This window comes from Danaus plexippus, chromosome 5, assembly GCF_018135715.1.
Source record: "Danaus plexippus chromosome 5, MEX_DaPlex, whole genome shotgun sequence".
Classification (NCBI taxonomy): domain Eukaryota; kingdom Metazoa; phylum Arthropoda; class Insecta; order Lepidoptera; family Nymphalidae; genus Danaus; species Danaus plexippus.
In genome coordinates, this window is record NC_083539.1 from 7,469,984 (window position 1) to 7,490,452 (window position 20,469).

The following is a 20,469-nucleotide window of genomic DNA, read 5'->3' on the forward strand; positions in this document are numbered from 1 at the left end:
TATTTTAAAATACAATAGGTTAAACCAATAAACTTTTTAAATACCAAAATGTACAGACGATCTCGCTAAGAGAATTGTCTCTCAGACAATAATTCTGACGATAGATACTAAAAGACAATTTAGAGACTTCCAGTTACCTGTAGTACTGAGAACTCTTTTCTCGCAGGTCAAAGTTACAGAACACAAGTGAAGGTTATTGGTTCAGTATTAATGTCAATGGCAATTTGAGTAAGGGAAATTTTCTCGTAATATTCATTGAGCTTTTACTCTCCTAAATTTGTTTGAAAATGTTATTTTTTCAATTCCAACATCAGGATTGATTTGATGGTCTCAAAATTCTCTTAAGTATTCATGTATGTTTGTATGTCTTTTTTTACTGTCGTAATATCGTATCCACATTTTATTATTTCCCTTTAACATATAGAGTACATAAATATAATAATCCATCTATTGCTAATACCAAAGTAAGGGAAAGAGATGATAGATTTTATGTCTCTTTCCTTTATATAAATAACTTGCAAAAAATAAATATTACTTGTTTAATATACTGATCTGTACTGTAACTTAGTATATGTTTATTTTAATGTATTTATATATGATTAAAGAATAGTTTGTCTAGAGTTTCTTTATTTTTAATACCTGCGCTCATTTAGTTTAAGGGTATGTTAATAGTAACTTTTCTAATAGATTATATTTTTCAGTTTCCTTTGAATTCATCGAATCTAAACGGACGGGCAAAATGATGATCAAGGCTGATGGATACGTCTTCAGTCAACGTAGTTCACGTACAACTTATAAGAAGCGGTGGATTTGCGCAACACACGTTTACAGAGGCTGCAAGGCCAGTATTTACACTATAGACGATGAGATTGTCTCTCTAAAGAACTTTCATAACCATTAAATCTACTAGATTTATAACTTTGTCAATCTTTTTGAAATAGTTGAAAAGAATATTTTTTCAGTGACATAGCGTCGTCAAGCGAATTTCGTTTACTTATTATAAGCAAGTTTTGACATTCAACTAATTAGGTATAATTAATTTTTCATATATATAATATTTAATGTATAAGGTTCTCTGTAAGTAGTTTGTAGATGTTTTAAATGGTTTATGTGTAGTTTTCAATGTTGTGATAAAATTGTACCTTTCTTTATACCAAAGTATAGGTTAGTTATTCAGTCATGTATATGTTTAATAGTGTGTTTCATCTTATTTTAAATATAAAAAATGTCAGTATAATTGAGTTACCGATACTATTTAATGTAGGAAATATATACGTAAATGTATAAATGAAACTATCGGATATTACGCATTTATTTATTATTTTGTTTCTACATAATACCGACACTTTCATCTCATCTGCCCGTGACCGCGGTTACTGAAAGGAACCGAAGCGTGGGGGTTATATATATGTATAAAATAATAAAAAATGGGTAGTATTCGAAAAGCTTAGTTACATTTAAATGTGTACACGTGAAAATCTTATGTCATTATATAAATGTATGTATATATTTTTTTGAATATCCTATATAAATGTTAACGTATAGACATTAGTAATAACAAGAGATAGAACTCTATTTATTGTAAATCCCAGAAAAGGGATAATTTAAGTATTTATAAAAAAAAAAAAATTGTAATTCTTTATAGAAAACTACGTAGGATTTGTGGTATGGTTGTTAATCAAGTATTAAATGTTTAAAAATTTCAAATAAATGTTCAAGCATATTTTCCACGTTTATTTTTTAACACAGTCAACCATGTTGACTCAAGAAGGCCTCATGTATAGGCTATGCACACACACTATTTTTATCAAATACAAACAGAAATTTTCTTGTTATTTCAGTATGTCTTTTAAGAACGAAGAAGGGGAAGCTCAATCTCAAAGTAGGGGAACATACGTTTTATAGGAAACCGGGAAACCATAAATCAAATAAGAAAAGATGGTGTTGTACACAGAACAAATATTGCAAAGCCTGTCTATTTGTGGTCGACAATAAAATAGTTTCTGTATATAATGAACACAATCATGAGAAAAAATAAACTTATTAAGACTATCAGTGACTTCTTCTATCTCGTATTTAATAACTAAAGTCTCATCTCACGGAACAATATCAGAAATGTAGTCCTTTTATTTCAACTATGAGGCAGCCAAAAAGGTAGCACTAACCAATAGGCTCGCCTCCTTGCAACAGTATACAAACTTACTGAATAATGCTGAAAATAACGTTTGTTTTATTTCAGAAATAGTTGTATTCAAAACGAAAAAAGGAAAAACTAATATTAAAATAGGAGATTACACGTTTTACAGGAAGCCAGGGAGAGGCACTTCGGAAAAGATTAGGTGGGGATGCACTCAAAACAAATATTGCAAGGCTTGCCTACATAGCGTCGGAGAAAATATAATAACAATACATAATGTACACAATCACGACAAACTATACAATGATAGAATCCTTTGAATTCTTACCGAATATTTTGATTAATATATTAAAATTTTTTATGTTATATAAGTCAATAGTCTATATTTTAGTGATACATGAAATAATTTAAATGTCTTTGTGTTTATCTAAATTTTAATAAAATAATATTGTTATAAAGACGTGTTGTATCTCTTGAAATATAAACATAAAATATATAAAATTCACAGTGTCCAAATACATTTCAAATGTTTTAAATATATTTCATAAAAAAAAACATGCATTTCTAAATGTAATCTTCTGAAAATTAACAACATTATATTTTACCAAACCCTTGTAGCGATTATTTAAATGAAATTAGCCTTAACGTTTTCTTACAGTTGTCATCTTGACATCGAATAGAGGTAATAAGATGGTTTCTGTGGACGGTTATAAATTCACTCGGATGACGGACAGGAGGAGACCGACCGGCGTTAAGTCTAGATGGGTGTGCTCGATCCGATCTCAGTCACGATGCACCGCCAAGTTATACACCGTAGATGACGTCATAGTTAAATGTGATAACATACACAATCACCCGCCTAGCAAATAAAATAACACATTACTTTTAATTCATTTACTATACATTAAAACTGGACGTTTAATAAATATATACTTAGTTTAAATCATTATGATTTTAATGAATTTTTCGTATAGTTTTTATTGAAAGTTAAATGTTTTAATTAGCGAATGAAGAACGTCGTTAGAATCGGTAAGAGTATTTATTTTTATTTGATAAATTAAATAAGCTTCGAACGTAAGGAATTGATGTCGTTGTTAGTAATAGATGTAATTATATAATAAATAATAAAAACAAACGTGGGTCATGTCATTACTTAATGTGTTCACTTAATACTATCAAATAGGACACAATTAAAAATATTTCAATGATTCAATGATTTGACATTACAGCAACTTTCGTGACGTCACAGCGCGGTAACACACTCATTTACTTGGATGGGTACACTTTCTACAACAAAAAGAAAGACCGTGGTCCAGATATAAAGAAGAGATGGGTGTGTTCCACCCACTTTTGCCGAGGATGTAGGGCAGTTATATACACGATAGACGATACCATAGTCAGTGTCAAGAATGATCACAATCACGTCCCGACGACGAATCATAAATATTACGGAAAATAGACTAATCTTATATTAATAAAATAATCTTTAGAAAAAAAATACTATAAATTTTTTTCATGATACGAATTATGTTATAATATAAATTGAACCTTCTCATCAAATATGTTTTTCTAAAATTATAACTCTTGAATCCTAAATGTTACGAATTATTATTTAAATCCAAAGTATTAAATTTATTTTAATGTAACTTTTTAAATTTATTTTCCATATAATATTATTCATTTTTATTAATAACCCAGCGTTACGTTTTACATTGCATTAACATCGGAACGTCAGCTCGACAATAAATATTATAACCTACAAAATATACTTTGATCAAAAATACACTGACATTGAGATACTTAAAAATGTTTCGGATATTTAAATTAATAAGATTTGTATACATTTATATATTATGTACTCCTCTGTTATGTTTAAGCTCTTCAAAATGTAACTTGATGTTTATATTGCAGTGTTAGGCCAATTCCAATATACAATTAAGAAGTCCTTGCGGGGAAATCCAATAATCTCGATAGACGGTTATCGTTTCTCCAGGAGGTATGCGAACCAGAACAGGGCGAAGGTTCGCTGGCGGTGCTCCACCCACCACAGCCTGCGGTGTAGAGCTGTGCTGTTCACAGTGAAGGGAGAGGTCGTTTTCGTCAACAACAATCACAATCACACACCGATCGATAATTAGTGATTGAATTTATCATTTATTAAACAATTAAGAATAAATTATTTGTAATATAATTATTTAAAATTTCTAGAATTTCCATTATAAGAATATAAATTATCTTGCACTAGTTGTAGAAAACATATGTATATATTTCAATTATGATGCTGATGCAACGAAAATAGTTTACTATATAAGGCTTTGGTTGAATAATAAACTAAATTAGCATGTTTTTAAACAGGATCAATAAAAATTTCTAGTCCTGATTCATACATTCTTGGCTCATGTTAGATAATTTTCTCCTTTATCACAATCCAAAATATTTTTGTGTGTTTTTTTAATCTGTTTCTCAAGTCATTAGCTTTCCGCTAATGCCGGGAGAGACTTTGTTTCTTATGGCACTGATAGACAAAACAATTTCGACTCCAATTAAAGAACCAGTAATTATCATAATAATTCATCCTTTCATCTAATCGCTATTGTATTTAGAGGTTCGCCTCTGTATTACTAACTAAAAGAAAAATGCAATTTTAAACTTATATAGTATTAATCACAGGAAGGTTTTATTTAAAAAAATTATGAAAAAGCGATTTTATAACTGGCTGTTTATATAATTTATTGCAATTAACGAAAAAAACAAAATAGAAACAGTTTGGTACTTGTAAATAATTTACAAGTTTTATCAATTTCAGTAACGTATTACCGTTCGTCGACGGGCAGTCAGAGGTTAAGAGTCGCCGGTTTCTCCTTCCGACCTCAGCCATCACGTCGGCTCGACAGTCAGAGGAAACGATGGCTCTGCGCTACACACAGCTGGCAAGGATGCAAAGCACTCGTGCGGACATTCGAGAATATTGTTATATTTATCAGAAATGAACACAACCACGTACCAGTGTTACAACCTAAATAAAATGTGTTATTATTAAAAAAAAAAATTGTTTAGGTACACTACACATCAATTATATACTTACATTGATATTTGTAATAAATATTCATGTGTAATGTTACTATTTTTATTTTTCTACCATGCGATAAGGTAATGGCACTATTGAATTTTCTTGGTTAAACAAATAAGTGTTTTTGCAGTTTTTTTTAATAATATAATTATGGTTTTGTTTCATCCACAGGTAATATAAAATCAGGTAGGTGATATTTAAGAGTACTTATGTATTATGTGTCCTAAAAAAAGGTTTATAAGAACTCCAAACCAATGATCCTAGGCTTTTTTTATTATTTTTAATATAAATATAGCGCTTGTCTATAATTCCAACTGATGTTGGTAGTATACGAATTATCCCAGTATTAGCAAATTCATTCTTAACTTAATGACAAAGAAAAGAGTACTGTCGTACTTTAGCAAGGGCACCAATTGCCATTGTCTTAGCCTTGGACTCAAGGTCAACCCAAAGTTAATGTTCAAGGACACTTCCATATCTTAAAACTGGAGGCAATCGGGTCATTCCAAGGATATTTCATTTTTTTAAATGTCTACTCTTAATGAACTATTCAATAGGAATTTTTTATCTTTTATATTTCAAAAAAAATTTAAACCTAAGTAGTTGATTAAAAAGGTTGAATATTTTTATATAAACATTTTTCATTTTTCATTTATCATTTGATTTTTTATCGATCATTCATATTTCATTGAAAAAACTTGTTTGCATAAAAGGAATTGAATGAAATCTATTAAGATTTTCTTAAGATTCAATATGACATATTTATCTGATTCATATCTCTTTGATATCTCATCAGATTTCCATTTTCCATATACTTATAAAAGTTGTTTTCAAAAACTTTTGTGTACGTAGTTATAGTAAAAAAAAATGTGTTGTAAAGGCAATAACGTATGACAATAATGTAAGACCACAAAAAACATGAAAATAGAAGTCATATTATTTGTTGCTTAATATTATTTATGCGTATGTAAGGTCCCGTTCATTTTTAAATAAATCGTTGTGTTTTTGATTATCCAAAAAGATTTATTGTACATACACGCACCCACACACCCTAACACACACACACACACATACACATTCTTAATTTCTTTGTATACTATTTTTATATTTCTTCTTCCTCAGATAATACCCTGACATTTATTACCTTTAAACACGGCAGGCCAATGATTATTTTGGGCTGGCTTTACATACGCTATAAAGAAAAGACGCTACGTTGCTACCTCTATGAAGAAATCGTTTACTCTGGATTGATGTGCAGAGCAAGTCTGATGAATTTGATGATGAGATAAACAAACGTCATGATGAGATTGTGCTGAGTGATTATTCACTGCAGATGCTGATGAGCAGCTGAAGACTTACACTATTATATAACTCATTAAAATCAATTACACCAAATATATATTTGTATGACTTTATTATCTAAAAATCTTTTTTATTCATATACCACGACCTCTACTCCTTTTCTGATTAATGTAACATAAACCTTTTGATGAACAATTATCATTTTTTTGTCTTAATAAATTTGTAATTATAATCTTATTCAATTCAACAGACTGTCTGAAATTCATAAAATCTCAACGCGGCAGACCGCTTATACTGTTCGGCGGGTACAAGTATTCTTTGAAGGAATCAAATAAAATTAGCAAGAGGTGGCACTGTTCCACTCATCACACGAAGTCCTGTAGAGCGCTTATCATCACCACAAGTGATGAAAAATTTATACTCAAGATTAATTCACAACATAATCATAAAGCGTCCCAGATCACTATGTACTGATGATGATCACGTCAGAATGATAGCTGGGATAATTATGATATGAATAAAATTATTACTTTACTAACTCACTTTAATACTGTTTTTGTAAAATAAAAATATTTCTCATCTTCACTTGTTTGACTATTAACCAACACAATCGATAATTAAATCGATACTAATCAAAAGTTGAAGTAAAAAATATAACGTTTTTAAAAAGCAGATTTGATTTTTTTTTAAACAATGGCATGGTAATAAAAAAACAGTTTCTGTTGCTTGACATATTGTATTTTTCATAAGATCCCATTTTATAGCGATGGTCAAAATAAAATCCGATCTTTTATATGAGTCATAAAATAATTAACCTATGATGATAACTATAATAAATATCAACAAATATAATGTCCACGCAATTTGTTTTAGAAAATCTGCTAATATGACGAACCAATGCATTGCTTATAACATGTAAATATTTCAGAAGCAAAGCCTATGTTCATGGATTCGAGGCGAGGTAACAAGCTGATATCATATCTCGGTTACCGCTATCATCTCAAAGAGCATCGAGGTTTGAACCAGAGTTCAGAAAACCACGTGAAGAAAAGGCTTTGGCGATGTTCGACACACAATGGCAAAGGATGCAGGGCGACTTTATACACGTTTGGAGACGAAATCATCAGTATAAACTCCATACACAATCACCGGCCTGTAGATAGATATGTGTAGTTAAATTAACATATTATTTATTACTAGCTGTTACCCGCGACTCCGTCTGCGTAAGAAAAATAATAAGAAACTATAACAAAACTTTAAAGCCCCGTATGCGCCCTGCCTCCCTAAGTTACCTTTTATTACATCAGCTACCTGTCAATAAGTCCCGTTAAACGCGTTTCAGCCATTTTAGATATTAGCCGAAACAAACATACACTCGTATTGTGTTTACATATATATAAAGTTTTGGGTTGTATGTATTTTTTGATGCCAAATTATAAAAAAATTCCGTCAAAAATTGAAAAAAAAGTTTAAGGGTGAACAACCCTTATCACTAAGGGGTATGAAAAATAGATGTTGGCCGATTCTCAGAGAATCAACAAAATTCCATGAGAATCGGTCAAGCCGTTTCGGAGGAGTACGGGAACGAACATTGTGACACGAGAATTCTATATATAAGATATAAATATTTTTCATCGCGTATACGATATTGACAATGTTATCTTATTTATCAAATTATACATTTACGTATATTTATAAATTATAAATTGTATTTCCAGCGACTTTAACGGTGTCAATATGAAAAATGGGTAAAAAATAAAGTTTACTTCGTTGTTTTAATTTTTATTTTATTAGTTCTAAATATTTATATGTATGTATATATTTATTTTGTAATTACTATATGTTCCAATTTATTCTAATTTTAATATTAACACACATTTCACAAACAAAATCTGAATTAGTGTTAACAAAAAACCCGTTTGCATTTTTCAGACGAGTTCCGATTTATCAAATCTAAAAGAGGCAACACATTAATATTGCTGTCCAAATATACGTATTCGTTGCATTCCCTTAAGATGAACTCGTCGTGTTTGAGGAGGAGGTGGAGGTGTTCCACTCACACCAGTAAAGGATGTCTCGGAAAACTGACCACGTTGAATGACAAGATCATAAAAATAAACGCAGTGCACAACCATCAGCCGGTGATGAATTAAATGATTATGTTGCTATGTTAAATAAAATTATATTTTACTGTTCATATATTTATTTCTACTAAAACGAGGATAAGTTTCTTTGGTTAAATTACGTATTTGATAACCCTGAACAGTATTTATTAGCGGAGGGTTATTTACGATGTGGTTATTGTCTGTTGTTAACCGTGAAGCTATATATAATAATAATATTTTTTCTAATATATTTTTATCCCAGAGACTATTAAGAGACGAAACATAGGAACTAATTTAATCAGAGTACAAATAGATTCGTACTTACTTATAAAACGAAATTGAAAATACATGACATTTTCCTTGACAGAAAAAAAGTTTTTTTTTTAATTTAAAAATTAACATTATGATTAATATTTTAATCTGTTTACAAATAACTATTACAATCAATGAAGTTTTTATTATAATTTCTTGCACGTCTATTTACTGTTAATAATTGATAATGAAATTGACTAAATTATTATAGATAATTAATATGGGAACGTCCATTCATGAAAACTTTTAATCATTGTTTTTTTCATACTGTAATCAACGTGAAACACAGTATACTTACGTTACGTACAATATAAAAACGAAATACAAAACGCACGTAATAATTAAGTATTACTCACTGTAAAGGAAAAAACTTGTCAAAGAAACTTTATTTAAATTTTTTGAATGCAAATCATACATGAATAACTTCGTTGTTATCAAATCAATAATGATATTAAAATGTAATTTCTCTCTACTTTTCATAGACGAACCAAAGTTCTTAACATCCCACAGAGGCAACCCATTGATATCTTTCTCTGGGTACAGATACTCTATGAAACAGAGTAGAAGAATAGGTAATTCGTTGCAGAGGATATGGCAATGTTCTACACATACCAGGAAGGGATGTTGCGGGAGAATAACAACGATAGACAACGTGATTATTAAAATAAGGGCAAATCATAATCACGACATCTTAAAATATTAAACCACGTGACCTCTTTTCTTTTTTTTTTCTTATAAACCTAAAATATATGTATTGTTTGTTATTGAGATGATGTGTTTCAATTTGGAATTATATTTTAAACCTTGCACCACTACTCTTATTTTTTTTTCAAACTATATTTTAGTTTATCTTCCTTCACTGCTAACTTGAATGTAACTGAAAATTGTAACATTTCATTTTCTTAGTATGTTTTGTTGTTATTTCAGACATGCCGCAATTTATACAATCTCAAAAGGGTAACACGCTAATTTTATTCTCCGGCTACAGGTACTCTATGAAGAAGGTAAAAACCATTGGTTCCTCGAAGCAAAAGAGATGGCAGTGTTCCACTCACACTAACAGAGGCTGTCGTGGGACGATTGTTACGTTTGATGACAGAATCATTAAAATAACAAACAAACATAATCATGTACCTGTTAAAAAACCTTATTAATTTACTTAGTATTATCTTATACCTGTTTATAACTTATAAGGTTTTATAGTAAGTAGGTTTTAATTAATATTGTATTTTGAAACATTTATAAGTAATTCAATTATAAATAATAATCAAAATATACTTTCTACTTTGAAAATATTTTGTTTATTTCTTTTGTTAAAATAAATGAACCTATGGCTGTTAATTGATAATACAAAAAGTGTATAAAGGTCTCAAGTATCGAGGATCCATTACAGCATTTTTAACCAGCCACATTTAAAATTCAGTTTGTATAAAAAAAAAATGTACGTCAGAAATATAAAATATTTCCTAAATACAGTAAAAATTATATTCGACCCAATACATTACACGTAAACTTAGAAACATGTTCTATTTATATAAAATATCTTTATTGTTGCAGATCTACCAATCTTCATACAGTCGAAAAAAGGCAATCCTTTGATTTTGCTAGCCGGTTACAGATACTCTATGAAGAATTGTAAACCCATAGGGAGTTCGATGCAGAAGAGGTGGCAATGTTCAACTCACACCAACAGAGGCTGCTGCGGTACTGTCATCACACTCGACAACGCCATCATCAGGCTCAAGAATGTACATAATCACGCTCCCGTACATGGCTTTATATAAAACATCTAGGACATTCGCAAGCGGTCATTTAAATGAAACTAAGGCTTTCGAATGACAAGCGTTTTATATTATTTTACAAACTGACGTGACATTTTTATCTAGTCTGTATGTTATCACGGCTGCTGTAAAATGTAAAGGAACCGAAACTCCGGGAGTATGTAGTTCATAACACAAAAAAAACGCGTACCTAGTATTCGAAAACCTTAATCTCATTTATAAAACAAGATGACTACATTACTATTTATATTTTTTAATGTATGCTTTTTTTGGACGTCTGATGTGATTAGAATCGATAAATTATTTATACTTGTGTTTTTTTCATTATATTGTTACTTAAATAACGTATTTTTTTATTGTACTACATATGAATTTCGTTTTGATTTTAATAAAATTTAATAAAATGAACTTATTTTATTTATATGAAATATGCTAAACTACATGTCTTATGTTCTAGAATCTAAATCGTTAATAAATTTAAATTTCAGATGAATCATCATATAACAGCTTACAATACGTGTATTCTAAACGCGGTAATCCTTTAATGTTCTTCGCTGGCTATACGTTCTCTTTGAAGAAGTACAGGAACACTAACGATTCTAGACGCAGACTGTGGCGTTGTTCGACACACGCCAGTCGCGGATGTCACGTGGTGCTGGTTACTGTGGACGAGACTATCGTCAGTATAAAATCAGAACACAACCACAAACCAAGCTACCGTTATTGTAAAACCAAGCCCATAACCGCTATGTAACCAACGAAACAGATGTCATTTAAAACCAAGCCCAACACCGCTATAAACCTAGCAACCGTTTAAAAAATAATTGAAATACCGCTGGTTACTTTGTTACTTCACATCTCAATTAGCTGAGGACCGGAAATATGTACCTATTTCGTTAAAAAATCAGTTTTAAGAAGTACCTAAATAATTTTAGAGAAATATTGTTTTATGTAAAAAAGAAAATGTATAATTATTTTGCTTATGTAAATATAATAAAGCGATGTAATGTGATTTTAATTTATCATCTGGTAAGAATAAAGTGATAAAAATATATAACTGTACGTTTTGAATACATTACTTTTAAATGTCATTATACACCACTTGTTAAATGAAAGAAAATGTAAATATTACGTAATATACATTTTTTCTAGGTGTTATATTTTTGAAAAGCAAGAAAGGCAGGAAATTGATACAATATGGCGGCTACGTATATACTCTGCACGTACAAAAACAAATTGGTGCTATCATAAAATCTAGATGGCGTTGCTTAACACATTGCTGTAGAGGATGCAAGGCTGTGTTGCATACCAGTGATGATGAGATTCTATCAGCAAAAGTTGTCCACAATCATTAGTTTTTACACATTACATGCCTAAATAAGCTCTTTACACCCAATTCGAAATTAGTGAACCTTTTTGGAAAACTAAAAAAAAAAAAAAAACAATAGTTCTAAAATAATTTATGCTAACATAAAATTAACTTCAAATTAAAAATCCCAGTGTTTTTTCTAGAGAAAATAATCCTTATAGGTAAATCAAATATTTGCTAATACTAATGGTATTTTTTTTCAATTTCCCGCAAAACTGTACGACTATAGTATATGGCTAAGATTGTGAAACTAAGGCTCCAACATAAATTATAAGTTTTTATTAAATTATCTTACTAAAGATTCTCTTTGAGATACATATTTTAAAACAAACGTATGGTCTATTGACGTCTATTTCAATTTTTATTTTGCTCAATCAAATTGCGTAATTTCGTTACATTATATTTTAAATCATTTTGTACTACGATATGTTAATAAATAATGTTTTAAATCGAATCGTATCCTTCATTTGGGCCCAAGACTTTGAATTTTATGACTAACATGATAAAAAATAAAAATTGTATTTCAAATGTACTCTCTTTCCAGATGTCATGTTCGCGAAGAACAAGCGAGGTAGGACGATTCTAACGGTCGAAGGTCACACGTATTCTGTGCACACAGTCCAGCATCTGGGCGAGTCGATTAAAAAGAGATGGCGTTGTTCAAAATACAAATACTGCAAAGCCTATGTACATACAATTGACGATGTCCTTATCAAAACTTGCTTACGACATAACCATTAAGTTAGTTTTAAATATATTTGTATGAAATACTTATTGACTCTATATACTTGAAATATACGTTTAATTAATGTTGTATTATTTTGTTTTATATTGGAACTTGAATTTCTAGTGTCGCTTGCATGATAGAAGAGTAATGTTACCCGTAACAAAATTCCTTAGTATTTACATAGACTATAAATATTAACGTTTATGATCTTCTAATTTTAATTAAAATTCTAACCGTAAACACCTAACTACCCTGCGTTGTAACTAACACATAAAAAATTATATTTCAGAACCATTTTTTATTAAAAGTAAGAAGGGCAGCACAATTCTCATAATGGGAGGTTTCAAGTTCTGCGTTCACACTCAACTTGATTTCGGTGGAAAAACTAAAATAAGATGGCGTTGTTCAAAATTTAGGAACTGCAAGGCTACTGTGCATACACTTGACGGAGATATTATAAAAACACATTTATATCATAACCACTAATATATAATTTAAACTGAAAAACGAATTTGAATGTCACGATGATTAAGAAACATTTAACTAACGGAATTAAGCTCAAAAGATTGCTGTCAAAACGTTATAAATAGTTTTTAGCTTATTTTATGTCCAAATAGTATATTTTTTTACAGATTTCGTGTTCGTCCGCAGTAGAGTTGGCACTCGTCTTATCAAATATGGATGTCATTCCTTTTCAACTCATTTTTCCCGTCCCGTTGGTGACGCTCTCAAAACAAGATGGCGGTGCTCTCATCACAGCACCTTCAATTGCAAAGCTATCATTTACACACTAAACGATACCATTGTATCCTATAAATTGACACATAATCATTAAATATAATAAAATTATTGTTAAAATTAAAGGAGTTTTTATTTGAGTCTTATAGCTTCTAATGTAGAGAGTGAAGGAAAATAATTGAATTTTGCGAAGGTTTTTTTGGTATTTATACAAGAAAAACTTTTAAAACTTTTTTTCGCAAAGTTAGATTATGTATTATTTTAGTATTTCAATTACTCAGCCTCCAAAACATAAACTGTTATTATTTCATGAAACCACGTTGCAAGAAAAATTTTACACCTTTACATTTTTTTTGAAAATTTTGGAAATGTATGATTTAATTATTAGATCGTTTATTAATGCGAATGGTAATAAAAATTCAAGACGTGCCTTATAATCAACATTTGATAATTAATATTTTAGTAACATATATGTAAGAAATGTAACGCTTCACGGACAGCTGCTACGAGACTTTAGCTTAAACGTGTGCAAACCGCCTTTCACTTCGCCCTCACTTTGCGGGCGGTCGTAATACGACATCCAATAAATTAATAGACCCTAGAATCAGTGTTACAAGTTTCATCTTAAAAATAGAACGACATATAAATGAAAAAACAAAAAAAAAAATTTTTCACTCTAAGACGAATACACTCTTTAATTAATATTGTATCGAAGTCATCTGGTATCAACTTATTTGCAATCTTATTCACTTTTCAGACGCACCTGAATACATTCTGAGCAAGATAGGAACCCGAATGCTTAAACTAGGCTCGAATCTTTTTACAACTCACGCCATCCGCAGTATGGGGGGATCCACTAAAATAAGGTGGCGATGCACAAGACATAAAACATACTGTAAGGCTGCCGTACACACTATCGACGATGAAATCGTGTCGTTTGGTGTAAATCACAATCACGATTGATGTCGACCTGTGGGCCGCGAGCCTTAAATATACACTCATAAGAAATAATTATATTTTTTGAAGAATCTTTTTTAAAATTAAGTTGAATTTGTTATAATTAAAATCTTTATATGTATAAAATACAAAAAAGAATATATTTGTTGTAAAGTATCATCAGAAGTGTCTTATGTAGTCTGTGTACGTAAAATTTTAGATAGTTTTATACAGGATGTGTTAGACACGAAGAGATCAAACATGTATAAATAATAGGCTTTAAACTTGTTGTTATAGTGTAGCAATATTTGTACTACTAATTTTATAGTTTTTTTTACATTTCTTATAGAAAATAAACAGTTTATAATACAATGATTTTGATTTTAGAATCTAAGTATTTACTATGACGGGCTAAACTCGATGAACTTGTATATACATATATCTATTTTATTATAACTAAAGTATCGTTACTAATAACTATAGTCCTAAGCTACAACCATTATAATAATATTGTGTTATTTACAGTATTTTTCGAATTTATAAGAGGCAAAAAAGGGAACCGTATAATTAAAATGGGAGGATATTATTACTGTAGTCACATTTCGAGAAACTGTTGCGCTGGTGAAAAAACTAGATGGCGCTGTTCAACGAGGAATTCCCGGGGATGTAAGGCCGCCATATACACTATAAACGATGTTGTTGTCTGTGGAAACCCGTATCACAACCATTTACCTGACTATTAACGAAGGTGCTAATGCCTGATATTGATTACTAAGCATTCTCTATTAAAAAAATCTCTAACTGCGTAGGGTTGTGCTAAAAGTTGGAATTATTTAAAACTTTTGTGAATAAATAAAACTAATATCACCTGGTCTGCTCGTGATCACGGTTGTATACAATTTAGGTTTAAAATAATAAAAAAAAGCGTAATACATACAAAAATATAAGTTTTATTTAAATGAATACTCGCGAGAGTTTTAGATGTGATTACATTTGTGAATATTTAAATGTGAGCCAATAAAAGAAAAATTAATATAAAATATGTACATACCAATGGTAGGATTCGATGTTATGGGAATAATAGCTTATAATACTATTAAACTCAATTACGGAAGAATACAAACTGTTATTGATATTTTCATCCTTAACTGGCTATGAAAGTTTCTCACCAACATCACACTAGGAAAATAACGGTAAGCAATTTCAAATAGATTTGACAGTTAGATACAAGCGTACATAATAAAGAGAGAGAATTTGTTACCTCCTTTGATTATTTTATTTCATCTTATTTAACCAACGTCAAGATGAGGTTTTGATTTTTTTTTTAATATATGTTTTTTTTCTACATATTTTCTTGCAGGCTTCTATATAATCAGTTACTGTAGTGTAATTATTCTTGTTAATAATATTGAAATTACAAAGATTATGGGATGTAGGTATAGTATAGAGTTTTATAAGACTGTCTAACGAATAATGTACTGCCTCTTACATTATTCTTTGTTCTTAAATAGTGTTATAATATATGATTGATTTTATTATTTATGATATAATTAAGAGTAAATATAATGTATTTATTTGTCTTGTATTTACGTAAACATAAATTTACTCCTGTTTTTCCGTAGCACATATTGTTTCAGCATGAATTTTGTAGGTAATATATATATTTTTTTAATGTATTAATGATTATCATGTATCAGTTTGATTCCAATCTAAGTAAAAATAATTTCAGTTCAATTCTTCTTCGGGAAGCGTGGCAGTAGATACATGAAACTTAATGACTACATATACACCGTTCAGTTTGAGAAGAAGTTGAGCGATACCACCACCAAGATCAGGTGGTACTGCAGAGGGAGGACCAGAGGATGTAAAGCATCCGCTTACACTTTGAATGACGTCATATATTCTTATAAAGACGCTCACAACCATTGAACGATGTCCCAAAATTAACAGATGGGTTATTTGATCGAAAAAATCATGCTTAATTTTGTATTTACGATAAGTGAGATAATATGTAGAATTAATTAACTAATTAAATATTTATATTTAATTTATTATTTAATCCGCGCTTTGTGATTTGATTTGACATTTCTATAAGTTTGTTTGAACGTACCATTTAAAACAGTTACTAGTTATAAGTTTAAAGAGTCAAAATTAAACTAAACGGATAAAAAAAATTAAAAAAAAAAGCTTTGTTTCCTCAATATTTCATAAGTTACACTAATAACCAGCACTTGAATATTATACATCGCAGATGCAACATTCACGTTATCAAGACGTGGCAATCGCCAGATAACTCTAAAAGGATTCACATTCTCCACGAGAAAGCTGATCGATAGCCATCCGCTGGCCAAAAGGCGCTGGTACTGCTCAACCCATCACTCCAAGGGCTGCTCCGCCTACATACTGACGGTCGATGACATGTTAGTCGCCGCAAACAATAATCACGTGCATAAATAATCACATTTATTTATATTAGAGTTACCAACAATAAATAACAAATGACAATTTCTGTATTATTACTATATTTGCAATGATTTTTCCTTTAAATCTGTGAAGGAAACAGAGCGGTTAAACTGCGCAGGTGCATACAAGCGGAGATATTAGTTTAGGTAACGTACAGAGATAATATTTTGATGAAATATTGTTATTTGTCAGAAATTAACAATAAAATTGAAATGCTTAGATAATTTTCCTTAAGATAATGAAAAATAAAATATTTCTCGCATGTGTTTTAATGTGTCACTTTTGACTACACATTCCGTTTTCATCCAATTTTATTTCTTTAAAATATATTTATGTATATAAAACGAATATATGTACGCACTGAACAGAAATTTATTTTTCTTACATACTTTAAATAATTTTCAAGCAAACATAATTTAATAATATTTAAATAAAAATTTTATTCTACGAAACTCTCTTGTTTGAAACGATTTTTTTTATCCGTAATGTATTTATTAAAGCTATTTAATTTAGTATTTACACTATTTATACCACTTGTACATACGATACGGACAATACATTATATTATGTTTTTCTTAGCTGTGTCACTAACAATGGAGAGTGACGAAATTGAATTTTTATTTTAAAATCTTAATAAGAAATCAAAATAACGTCTATTTACTAATTCACGGTCAGTTATTCTGAAGGAAGTTCCTACAGGAAGGTAGTCCCATTGATTGTTATAAAACAGCTTGTTTTATTTTAATTTTATAATTATTCAGTTAACCTATTCTTTTTTAGAAATAAAGGAAAAAGAAAACTCTCATTCCTATAATTTTACCAACCATAATAAGGCAGGGAGAATAAAAATAGTTATTTAAAAGTTTTAAAATGAAACAAATATTAAGGCATAATTAAAAGATATTTCGAAGATACGACAAAACACTCCAATGCGTTTGAAATCGGTTATACTTATTATAGATAAATCGGGACTGTCAATGAAGAATAGTTTCGAAGTTTCGAAAGCAGACCAAACATTTTCGTTGCAATTCAAGCAAGCATTCCAGTAAAATAAAATAGAAAAATGTTCTGTCTAATATACTCTCATTATTAAAGAAATCTTAGTACTGAATCAGAACTATTTTTCATGTTATTGTTAACAAAATCAAAAATGCGTCCATATTTAAAAATAATAATACTATATTACTAATCAGACATTCCTTTCCTCAGAGGCAGAATTCGTGCAATCAGCGCGAGGCAAGCGGCAAATAAAACTTGGCGGTTACACCTTCTCATCATGGCCACGGTGTGAAGGGAAGCCTGTGATGAGGTGGTACTGTTCTTCTCACCACGCGAGAGGATGCAAGGCGTCACTCCTGACCACCGAGGACAGCATCGTCAAAGTAACTGGAAGTCATAACCATGACCCAGTCGTGCGAAAGTCGTGGATAAGATAGATGTGCTGAATGCATTTGTATGTTTAGCATTTAGGTTCAATGTTTAGAGGAAGTGATTTATAATGAAAATATACCTACAATATATAATAAAACATATAAATAATCTAGAAAGAATGAAATTTAAGATACAGTATTTTTAATTATTATATATAAGAAGTTTTTATTTAAACCGATTACATTGAATGTTTTTAAAAATATAACCCGTAGTTACTTTATTGTATGGATAAATATAGAATTTGATGTATAGACAGTGATGGTTGTTTCATTTTTCATTTTAAATTTCTTAATATGAGCAAGACGATCAAAATTTGGGTAAAACTGTTTCATTTTCAGATTATTCAATAGAGTTGATCGCGTCCAAGAAGGGTAACCAGTTGTTAAAAGTGAATAAATTCACGTATTACCGAGTCCCAGGTACAGGTCACACGGCTCGCTGGAGATGCTCAACACACACACCCAAAGGCTGCAGGGCGACTATCAAGACATGTAACGACGAAATAGTCTTCATGGGAGTGGATCACAACCATCCACCGAAAAAATAATAATCATTTCACGAGAAAACAAAAGAAAAATTAAAATTCAATTCAATTTCAAGTCACTACCTAATGACAATATAACACGATTAGAAGTAATATAAACGCTTGGCTTAACTAAATCAATGTTTTATTTAAAACCTGACATATTACATAAGAAAAGTTGACAACAAAACTACAAGCGAAGATTTTTACAGACTATGAAATAAAATTTCTAACGTCAAAGCGCGGTAGGCGTTTGTTGAAGATAGACGAGTACACGTACTGAGAACGTCGGTGAAGGTCCCAAAACTAGATGGCGTTGTTCGACTCACGCTTACAGAGGCTGTCGGGCGACGGTCTGCACTATTGATAATGAATTAATAGTCGTGAATGACAACCACAACCATTCATCTACACTTCGTAAAAATATATCGGATATACGAATTAGAATTCAAAAAGAAATGATAGGATGAAAAATTCATTTACGCGTGCATTCGACTCGGCTCAAGGCACTATGGCTTTATTAGCAAAGTTACTGGAACGCGACATCAGGATGGAACGGTTTCGAATCGATTAATTGTTTATTACATATTTTCTATTTGAATATTAATTCCAGTATTTAGCTCAACATCTCTCCTATGTAAAGAACATTATTGTATGTGCTTCTGATGTTCTACATTGTTAAAATGCTTATTGGTTTTTTGATTTTATAAAACAATATCAAATGTTTCAAATCTGTGAAGTCTATTTTAGACAAGTTACACTGATCGTTACGACTTATAATCATTCAGTACGTATTTAAAATTTATATCTTTAACGGACCCACGTATGACTATTATTTTTTATATACAATGAAAAACAAAAGAAACAAAAGAACAACATTTATTTATTTGTTATTTAAATTAAATAAAACTAAAAATTGTCTACTATGTTTTAGTCATATATTTAAAACATTTTCGTATGATACTCTCTTCAATTTGAGACATCAGAATCTATACACATTTACCTATATATATTTTATATTTGTATTTCTGCAGCCCAGTTCGTAACTTCGCAAAAGGGTAAACGACTGATCAAACTCCTGGGATACACATATTATAAGACAACAGCATTCGATGCGAAAGTAAGGTGGCGTTGTTCCACTCACATGAGGCATGGATGCAAAGCTGCTCTATACACCATTGAAGACGAAGTCGTCAGTTTGAAGTCCACACACAATCATCCACCGATAGGATAAAAGTGTGATCCGTGCTGGCAATAAATTTGAAACCTAGTTTGGAGCCTACTATTAATTTATTATCACAATAATGTGAATGTTACGTTTATTTGAACGAATTTAATATTCCAGGTGAGTTCGTTGTGTCAAAAAGAGGACGGAGATTGTTGAAGTATGAAGGTTTCACGTATTATGCGGCTTCAATCAACGGACATAAGACCAGGTGGCGCTGTTCCACGAACACACACCAAAAATGTAGAGCGGCGGTTATAACTGTCGAAAACGATATAGTTAATGTGAAATGTGGACATAACCACCCTAGGAGACTGCAGAGGAAACAGAAATAAGTCACGATCCGGAAT

At 30.4% G+C, this 20,469-nt stretch overlaps 4 long non-coding RNA genes across 4 annotated transcripts; all 4 read left to right on the forward strand.

Annotated features, from left to right (window-relative positions):
* Positions 1 to 2,241: 2,241 nt before the first annotated feature.
* Positions 2,242 to 3,272, forward strand: LOC133320783 (uncharacterized). The gene is made up of 2 exons (XR_009753926.1): positions 2,242 to 2,339; positions 2,796 to 3,272. It is a non-coding gene; the product is annotated as an uncharacterized LOC133320783 (long non-coding RNA).
* Positions 3,273 to 9,915: 6,643 nt separating this feature from the next.
* Positions 9,916 to 11,111, forward strand: LOC133320800 (uncharacterized). The gene is made up of 2 exons (XR_009753930.1): positions 9,916 to 10,128; positions 10,484 to 11,111. It is a non-coding gene; the product is annotated as an uncharacterized LOC133320800 (long non-coding RNA).
* Positions 11,112 to 11,144: 33 nt separating this feature from the next.
* LOC133320799 (uncharacterized) lies at positions 11,145 to 13,310 on the forward strand. Its single transcript, XR_009753929.1, has 2 exons — positions 11,145 to 12,817; positions 13,093 to 13,310. It is a non-coding gene; the product is annotated as an uncharacterized LOC133320799 (long non-coding RNA).
* A 621-nt stretch (positions 13,311 to 13,931) lies between these two features.
* On the forward strand, positions 13,932 to 16,522 carry LOC116769156 (uncharacterized). The gene is made up of 2 exons (XR_009753764.1): positions 13,932 to 16,128; positions 16,207 to 16,522. It is a non-coding gene; the product is annotated as an uncharacterized LOC116769156 (long non-coding RNA).
* Positions 16,523 to 20,469: the final 3,947 nt, after the last annotated feature.